We start from the raw sequence: 10,348 nt of genomic DNA on the forward strand, positions 1-10,348 counted from the left end.
CCTCTTTTCCCCTTACCATCAACCCTAAGGTGGTCAAAAGGCACAGGAACAAGTAACTTGTATGGGAATAGCTGTTTTGCATTTGTCTTTCATTCTCAAAGAGGACCACGATGACATGACTTGCAATTGGCTTTGATATGAGTGAGGGAGGGCAGTGCAAGGTCACCAGCCTCACTTTCTCCTCCAGAGCCATCTGGATCCAGTGGCTAGATATTCATCAAGAGGACTCGAGATGGCCCAGATGCAACAGTAAACACTATCTTGACTATCTTGACTTGTATCAGAAGTTTATGAGATGGTCACACTGACTTTGAATGATAAGGCAAAAGACATTGGCCTTTATGATACAGGCAATAGAAAATCACTGTAGGTTCTTGGATAAGGAAGTAATATATGAAAGCATTGATGAACTGGATATGGGAGTGGAAATGAATGAGAAACTGAAATAACTCCAAGATTTAGAATCTGATGTCTCTCTGTCATACTCTGTCCTTTACTATTTCCACAGTCACAATGCTAGTCTAGGTCTTCCTTGATTACTTACATAATCTTGCTGATATTCTTGCTTCTAGTCTCTATGACTGATAAAACAATATCTTCTTCTAAAACTGACTCTGAGAACATTGTGGTACCATTGACAGTAATGGGAAACTGGGAAAGGCTGAATACTTAGAGAGGAAGAAAGATGCTTGTTTTGCTCATTTGTTAACTCTAAAGTATCTTAGGTTCACTTGATTTACACCAGTTCTATTCTGTGATATTTATATGCACAGGGAGCATGCTCAAGGAAACTGAGGCACTATTTTCCTGACAGAGTGACACCTGAGGTCTTGAGCACTGAGAACTTTGAATAACTGTGTGACAAAGAGGAAGTATTGACTTTCTATATCTTTTTCTATTTCTTTTGTAATCCCCACAAAGTCTAGTGTGCAGCTCAAAGCATGATGGGCTGTCAATATTAGAATGCAAGGTGATTGAAGGCAAGGACTGTCTTTGTTTTTGTGTCTCCAGATCTTAGCATGGGCCTTATAGAATATTAGGTACTTACTAAATACTTTTCCTTCCTTCCTTCCTTCCTTCCTTCCTTCCTTCCTTCCTTCCTTCCTTCCTTCTTTCCTCCTTCCTTTCTTCCTTCCTCCCTTCCTTCTTTCCTTTTCTTCCTCTTCCTCCTTCATTCTTTCTTCTTCTTCTCTTCTTCTTCTTCTTCTTCTTCTTCTTCTTCTTCTTCTTCTTCTTCTTCTTCTTCTTCTTCTTCTCCTCTCTCTCTCTCTCAGTGTTGCTGAGTACTCAATAGGAACAGTTGATTCTCACTCCTATAGTACTTTTCTAAGGAGAAAGGTGATGATCATGTGAGAATGGGACAAATGACTTATCAACATTCTCAAATAACAATTTACAAATTTGTCTTTTGATATTGAATATAAAAAGTCAGGGCAAGTCAGAATCTCTGTTTACAAATGATCAATTTCATACACATGTGTCTTAAGGACACTTTAGTGAAAAAAATACTGTCCTGAACAAACTATACATTTGAAATGTTTATGCCAATACTATATATACATGCTAATACTAATTGATCTGTGATCTCACTGACATTTGGATCAAAACTCACCTGTTTAATTCCCTTACGGGCAGCTAGGTGGTGCAGGAATAGAGCTTGGGATTTGGAGTCAGGAAGACCAGTTCCAATCCTGCTTCATGATCCTGGGCAAGTCATTTAACTTCTCTCTCACTTTTCATCTCTGTAAAATGGGGATAATAATGGCACCTATTTCACACGGTTGTGGTGAGCATCAAATGAGATAATATGTAATGTGCGTTGAAGACCTGCACTTTAAAGGCACAATTGTCTTAGTACTGGAGATGTACATATATATTCACTTATACACATGTATATACACACATATATGTATATACATATATATTCACTTATACACATGTATATACACACATATATGTATATACACATACATAAGTACACATATATTTTAAAAAATATTTACCAGTTTTCCTTGAAGTCCATTTTGTTTCAGTGATATCTAATTTTAGGAAACTAAAGAGTGATCTACACCAGTTATCTTCCATAATGTGTGTTTCATCACTCTGTGGTTATAGATTTTAAAGGGTAGTTCCTGTATTTAGAGTTATTTATAGTCACCTACTGACACCAATGACAAAATTGTGAGTTTGTTTCATTTTGTTTCATTTGTTCACTTCTTTTACCTCATTTCTGAACTTTGCAGACTTCATCCTCCATGTATTAAACAAAGAAATCTACAATTTCCTCAAAAACCTGATAGAAAAATTGCACAACCCCTTCCTAAATAAGTAAATAACTAAGATCCCATTAATATTTGTATTTATAGCTTCTAAATCAGCAATGCAAGGGTTTTTTTTAAATGTAACTCTTTAAATTTCAGGCTGACTTGTCTCAGAACAATACATGGCTAGGGAATTCAATAATATATTCAGATGGATAAGCTTAACTCATCCTTGTCTCCTTCTTATATCTAAGGCATACAATCAGGAGCCCCATAATTTGAATGAATAACTAAACTCAGCTTTTTATTATACTATAGCAAATACCCCCAAACTGAAGAAATAGAGACAGCAAAGTTAAAAAAAACTAAAAAAATCACCAAATCATAAAAATCTAAAGCACAAGTCAAGTACGATCCATATTATCCAATGAGATAATGTATATAAAGTGCTTTTCAAACCTTAAGCTACTCTCTGAGCCAGCTATTTTCAAGAGAATGTAAGTTCATCAAGAACAGGAATTTCTTCCTCTGTTTTGACTTTGTACCTATTTCTAGCGTGTATCACAGAGCCTAGCATACAGTCCTTAATAAATGTTTACTGCATTGAATTAGACTGGATTGAAATTCAATTAAAACTCTATTTGTCCTAAACTTCAAAAGTCTTCCAGATTTTCGTACTGAGTGCTGAACAGGAAGCTGAATGACTCACGTTATCTCGTCTTTGTGTGTGTGTGTGTGTGTTGTGGTGTGTGTGTGTGTGTGTGTGTGTGTACCTGCGATTTCATTAGGGGAGAGGAGAGATGCAGACTGGCCATTGGTCTGTGATTTATAGTGCTAAAGAGTTATCTGGGGGTACTGAGAGGTGAATTGTCCATAGTCGCATAGCTTGTATATGTCAGAGGCCTAGCAGGAAATTGGAAAGGCCACAAGGACAAGAGTGGAACAGCTAGCAGAGTAGCATCCATCCCCTCAATGAACTGTTGTGCATACAGTGCCAACAGAGAAAAGACATCAAGGGCCACAGTCCAGAGTTCTGGGCTGTTCTAAGAACATGGATACCCTTTGCATTGCACCTTCCTGCTGGAGTCACTTTGAGAGCCAGAGTGATTTGGGTTTAAGGCATTTAGGGTTGGAGTTTGATTTAGATTCAGATTCAGACTCTGGCTTCCAGCCCAAGTCTCTTTGGGTCACTGTTTGGGCCCTGACGGCTCAGGGTGAGTATAAATAGCAGTTATTTCTGTTTTGGCCAGAAACCCTGAGGGTTTTCCCCTCCCAGATTGATTTATTTTTATTTTTTGACTAGGTAAAAAAGGCCATTTTTTTTGGCTTCATTTCTTACCTAGCCTTAATCATTGAATGGGTGTTGTATCAGAAAACTGAGACATTAGCTTAAAGAGGCCAAGAACTCCCACTGCATCCAGCACCATCTCCAATCATCCTCATCCGTATCTGGCCACTGAACCCAGATGACTCCTCAGGAGAAAGTGAGGCTGGTGACTTTGTACAGCCCTCCCTCACTTAAATCCAATTCACTTGCAAATTATGACATCACCTTCCTGATGTCATGGTCCTCTTCAAGAAGGAAGGATGAATGACGACCTCTCTGCTATGGTTTGGTAAATTTGTGCCCGTTCTCTCCCCGACAGAAACTATGTGCATTGGGAGTTTAAAGGTGGAATATTATGTTATTATCATTCTTGCTTTACCTTCCGTTCAGCAAAATGTTTATAATTAAGAGTTAAAGGAGTTCAGATGTTTGATTATTAAATGGTAAATACAGTATACAGTAGTAGAGAGTATTCCTCCCCACCAGTTACCCCTAGAACACTGAGAGTTATAGAGGTGGAGGACTCCCCTCCCATCTGAGAATCCCCCTACAATCCCCCAGTGTGAGTACAGGTTGAATGAATGAGCCAACCAAGAGAGGGGAAGGGGGTGGGGAGGAGTTGTTTTATGCCACACACATGCTGCATTGGTCTAAAGGTCTGTATGCACAGATCTAGCCAATCAAATTCTGGTTCAGAACCTATCCCACTAGGGAAATCCTCCTATGCTCCATAATTACTCAAGCTTCATGCCAGATAAGAATAAATATTTAATTGAAGCAATAAAACACAGTAAAATAAGATAATAGATTTAGAGCTAGAAGAGACATCTAATACAACCCCTTTCATTTTATGTAATAGAAAATTAAGACAAAAAAAGTTACTCAAAGTTTTAAAAACAAATGTCAAAAATTGTTTGTAAAAACAATTGAGGAAAAATAAAATATTAAATAATTTTTTAAAAAGGAGAAAAAGACCCCAAAAACCCCAAACCAAAAAAAAAAGGTTACATAACCTACCAAAGATCATAAAAGTAGCAAGTGGCAGAGTCAGTTTTTGAACCTAAGACCTCTTACTCCAAATCTGGGCTTTTAAAACATTTCACTTTATTACACCTAGTACCCAGGAAAATCAACATTAGCTATCATTTACACATTTATACAGCTATAAGCTTTCATCTCCCAATTCTTAGCTACCTCATTCCATCCCCAACTCCCTAAGTATGAAGCAAGTGATATTTCAGTTGGGCCTGGGATAGCCGTTTGCCTGCTTGTCGCATTAACCTGGTCTGGGAGTCACTTTGCCTTGATTAGGAACTTGCACCATTTTAGGTTAGTGATCTTGTCTGTTCATTTGTGGTAAGCCTGACCTGGCTCACCTCCACTCTGGTTGTTGTTACTCCTGTTCTGAAACTTTACTCAGATTCAATATGTTCATATAGCCCCCCAGGTGAAAGTTCAGAGGTTCTTGGTTGTGCCCACACAGCTATTTTTGTTGCTGGTGATAGTTTCAGCCGTATCTGACTCTTTGTGACCTCATTTGGGGTTTTCTTGACAGACATACTTGGAGTGGTTTGCTGTTTCCTTCTCCAGCTTATTTTATAGATGAGGAAACTGAGGCAAACAGGATTAAGGGATTTGCTGAGGGTTACACTACTAGTTAGTGTCAGAGGCTGGATTTGAACTCATGAAGATGAGTCTTCCTGATTCCAAGCCCAGTGCTCTATCCATTGTACCACCTAGCTGCTGCCCCCAGCCTCGCCACTAGCATAAGGTAACTGCTATGCTTTGGTCACCATTGTGTTCTGTCTCTCTTTACCTTGAAACTCCAGGCCATAGAGAGTACACTCACCCATTCCCATAGGCATGCTCCATTGAACACCATCTTCCTCCCCTATCCTTCCCCAGCTGTGTGTCCTTTAGGCATGTTCCCCAGCCTAAGTGACTGGGGACCAAGTCACTGCTGACCAGGGCACACGACTTATATTCCACTCTATATCTCTCTGTCTCTGTCTCTCTTTGTCTCTCCTATATTCCTTCTAAAATTTTTCTCTCGTTTTTCAATCTCTTCTTCTTTATTGGCTCCTTCCCCTCTGCCTATAAACTTACTGGGGTCTCCTCTATCCTAAAAACTTTCCCATAATCCTACCACCTACTCAAACTATCATTTTATGGCTCTCCTTCCCATTTACTATACTGTAAAAGTTCTAGAAAGAGTTATTCAAACTTGCTGTCTCCACTTCCTAATCACTCATTGACCTCCTACAATCTAAATTCCGATTTTGACCAAAACACTTAGCCCATTAAGAACCCCAGTTCCTTGTCTATAAAATGAAGGGGTTGGAATGGCTGATCTCCAGATTTCTTTGACACTACCTGCACCAAATGCCTTATAGAGATTCCCTTCTGTCCCTTTTGGCTAATGATATGATGTGGGGATTTTTAGTAGATTAGAAACTTAATATGAGTCAACAATATGGTAAGGCAACCAAGAAAGTTACTGAAAGCCTCGACTTTGTTAAGAGAGGTATAGTATCCCAGACTAGGAAGGTGATAATCCCTTGATCTTTTGTCCTGGTCAAACTCCATCTGAAGTACTGTGTTCAGTTTTGAGAGATACATTTTAGGAAGAACATTATTTACTGGAGGCTATTCAGGGATTTTAGATCGTGCAATCTGAGCATCAGGAGAAGGGGACGGTGTGGTTTAGCCTGGAGAAGAAAATATTTAGAAAACTTGATAGATATGGTATCTTGTGGAAGAGGAATTAGCTCTGTTGTTTGATGCCAAAGGGAAGGACTGGGAGCTTTGGTTAAAGGCTAGGAAAAAAGGCTTAATTTAGACTTAATGTCAAGAAAGCAAAGCTGCCTAAATGTGGGCTGGACTGCTTCAAAAGATGTTGAGTTTCCTGTTACTGGAGGCCTTTGAGCAAAGACTAGATGGCCATTTGTTGGGTAGGTTATAGAGGAGATTCTTATTCAAGTATAGGTTAGAATGGATAGCCTCAAAGGGTCTCTTCTAATCCTGACATTCTGTGAAATTGCTCTGTCCAAGGTCATCAACATGGTACCTTAATTACCAAATCATGAGATTGTAGATCCTGTTTTGCAATGTACCCTGTATACATATCTCATTTGATCCTCACAAAAACCTGATGAGGTAAGTGCTATTATTATCTCCAGTTTACAAATTAGGAAACTGAGCTCAGAGACGGTAAGTGATTTGCCCCTAGGTGACATGGTTACTAAATGTCTCAGGCAGGATTTGAGCATGCTTCTTCCTGACTCCAAGTCCAGTCTCTACCCACAAAGGCTCAGTTCCAGTTGCCTATAAGATAAGATTCAAACTTCTTAGAATAAAACAGGGATAGAAAGATAGATTCAAACCATACTTCTCCCCTTCAGACAACATATGAAGAATTTTAAATATCAACCCACATTCTGGCCAACTGAACTATGAGCTATTCCTTAACCTTGTCCTGTATTGTCCTGTCTCCAAATGGATGAACCTTCCATTAAAAATTTTTTAAAAACATTTTTATTGAAAGTTTTGAGTTCCAAATTCTATCCCCCTCTCCCCTCTTCCTTCTCTGAAATGATGAGTAATCAGATATGGGTTATACATGTGCAATTATGTAAAACATTTCCATATTAGTAATTCTATACAAGAAGACTTGAATAAAAGAATAAAGTGAAAGAAAATGAAAATAGAATGCTTCAGTCTGTATTCAATCAATATCAGTTCTTTCTCTGGAGGTGGGTAGTATGCTTCATCATTAGTCCTTTGGGATTGTCTCAGATCATTGTATTGCTGAGAATAGTTAATTAATTCACAGTTCTTCATTGAACAATATTGCTGTTACTGTGTATGACATTCTTCTGGTTCTGTTCACTTCACTATGCATCAGTTCATGTGAGTCTTTCCAGGTTTTTCTGAAATCATCCTGCTTGTCATCTCTTACAGCACAATAATATTCCATTACAATTATATGCAACAGCTTAGTTAGCCATTCCCCAATTGATGGGCATACCTTTGATTTCCAATTCTTAGTCACCACAAAAAGAGTTGCTATCAATATTTTTGTGCAGACAGGTCCTTACCTCCCTCCTTTTTTTTGGGGGGGTATACCTTCCATTTTTGAAGGTCATTCTCCATACCTATTGAAATCCTTCTCTTTTTTAATACTTAAAACAGATGATTTAAAACTCTGTGAAGTCTTCTTAGAACCTCTTCCAGCTAAAAATACTCTCTTCTGTCTTAAATTATTTTATGTCACTTCTCTCTGAATCTCTTTTTTAACCTTATCACTTCCTACCTTATATCATTTGTACATAGGCATGTTCTCTATTAGGTTTTAAACTTCCTGAGAATACGAACTAGATTTCTGGATCACGATGCAAAATAGAAATGACAAACTCCTGGCCAGGGATAGAGTACACTTAACAAGATCTGGGAAGAATATATTTATTTATATTTTTTTTTTGGTAGAAGCAAAATAATGAAACAAAGTAAATATCCATCTATCAGAGAATGCCTAACAAATTCTGGTATGTGGGCACAATGGAATATTACTGTGCCATAAGAAATGATGGATGTGAATGATACAGGGAAGCATGGAAAGATCTATAAAGTGATGGAAAGTAAAATGATGAAGACCAGGGCAACAATGATCACAATGACTACAACAACTTAAATAGAAAGAATAGCAACAGTAACAAAAAAATTAAATACTGTATAATTACAATTATCAAGTTCAACCCTAAAGAATAGATATGAGTATATACTTTCCTCCCTGTTTTGCGGAGATGGGGGACTAAGAAGGTAGAAAATACATATTTTTTCTTTTTTTTCAAAGTTTCAGTAATTCAATAATTTATTCATCTAAGAAAGTGTGTAGAAGTATATATCTCTCATCACAAGGTATATATGAATGACATTTAAAAGGGAGGCCTTTTATTACTATTTCTTTTTATCAAAGTCTTTTTAATGTATTGTGCCAGTGATATACTGTAGTTTTTTTAAATGAACTTCACATAGAAAATATATATGTATATCTATATATTTTTATATACTTTTGGATTTGGTTAATGAGCTGGTTAGTTTTGCCAACTGCCTTCTTGTTTCTTTTTTATTCTTTGTTTTAAGGGATGGCTCTCTGAGTGGGTTAGGGAAAATGGATGTATTAGGAAATGAAACTGATAAAAAACCAAAATATATCAATACAACTTTAAAAAAATTAAAGAGTGAAAATGTTTTTGCCTAGAATCTTGCAGATCTAATAAAAAGTTTTAAATTGAGAAGGAAGGTGAGAGATAAAACTGATTAACCCTATCTATCAAGCTAGATACTAGAGAAAGTAGCTACAAGGTAGGAAGAAGACCATTGGACAGGTGCCCAGAAGTTACCATAGGTGATAAAAATTCAAGAAGGGAGCCTGCCATAAAATCTGTGGCCTTAGCTGTCTATACACAAATGCCCAGGCCAAGGAGAACAAATACGGTAGACTATTTGACTTCATAAGTCACTGAGACTTAGATGGATGGGACCCAGGGCTGTAATATAGGTCTGGAAGAGTATTCCTTATTTAAAAAAAAAAAACAGGCTAGGAAAAGGTAAGGGAGCAGAGGATATATCTACATCTATATAGCTATAAATATCTATATCTATATTTATATTTATAGATATATATGTATAACCCCTCCTAAGTACTCCCAGATTTGCTGTGGATGTTTTGTGATGATAACTTCTTATCTTTAGCTTGTTACTACAATATTTATTTGTCTCCCTTCCATCAAACCCTGAGCTGATAGTTTTCCCTTGAACTGCCTGGGGGAATGGAGCTGGAAGTACATACAGATGGACCAGAAGGAGAAGGAGGAGGAGGAGGAGGAATAATAGGGAGTAGAAATGGCTCCTTCACGCGGCAAATAGGCTAAAGAAGACCACCTTCAGGCAAAAGAACCTCATGGCCTCAGGCAGAGTAAAACTCAGCTTAGAATAGAAGACCTGCTTCCTCAGGAAGGGGTTCCTGGCAAACCAATGATGAGACTTGGAAATACAGTCCTGATCCCAACTTCAAAGCCAGCCACCTCACAGCGGCAGCCCCAGCACCGATGAACTTGGTTTCTGTGTCAATATCTCTCGAGATGGTGCTGGTTTCGAAGCTTTGTCTGGGGATCAGTAAGATCAGTGAAGCTGATACTGCCAATATGCTGAGGTTCTCATCCATTTGAACCTTGGGTATGTTTACTACCACTGTAGATAACAGTAGACTCAAAAGCTAAGAACTGCTCCTTACAAGGGCAGGGATAAAGATACATGGTGCAGGCTCATATTCTCAGGGGATGAGAGGCGCTGCTTGCAGAACACAGAAGACAGAAAGGGGGAGTGGTGACTACTTTTCAAACTATGAGTAAACTCCCACTTGATTGCTAGACATAAAACTAACATGTCTAAAAACAACGAAATTTTATTAAACATGAAATAATATAATCCCCCTCCCCCAAACAAACTCAGAGTAAAGCATCATTGGTGCCCGTACCCAATGGGTAACCTCCTACACTTTTGGGGAAGCTATAATCCAATTTCCCTTCCATCCTACTAATTCTAAAGACATAGTAACTTTGCACTCATGAGCCAAGGGATGCATTTATATGTGGTATAGTCAGTTTCTTGGAATCTTTCCTAGGAGTCCCATGGACAGGTTAGAAAATGCTGGAAGCTCTTGCCTTATCATCATGGCCTAGATGGAATGGCAAGGTTC

General features: G+C 38.1%; 1 pseudogene; it reads right to left on the reverse strand.

The window, feature by feature from the left end:
• Nucleotides 1-9,501: 9,501 nt before the first annotated feature.
• Nucleotides 9,502-9,814, reverse strand: LOC144454865 (ATP synthase F(0) complex subunit C2, mitochondrial pseudogene; annotated as a pseudogene).
• Between the last annotated feature and the right edge of the window lie 534 nt (nt 9,815-10,348).

Source organism: Phascolarctos cinereus, unplaced genomic scaffold (genome assembly GCF_003287225.1).
Source record: "Phascolarctos cinereus isolate Bilbo 61053 unplaced genomic scaffold, phaCin_HiC Scaffold_7;HRSCAF=346, whole genome shotgun sequence".
Taxonomy (NCBI): Eukaryota; Metazoa; Chordata; class Mammalia; order Diprotodontia; family Phascolarctidae; genus Phascolarctos; species Phascolarctos cinereus.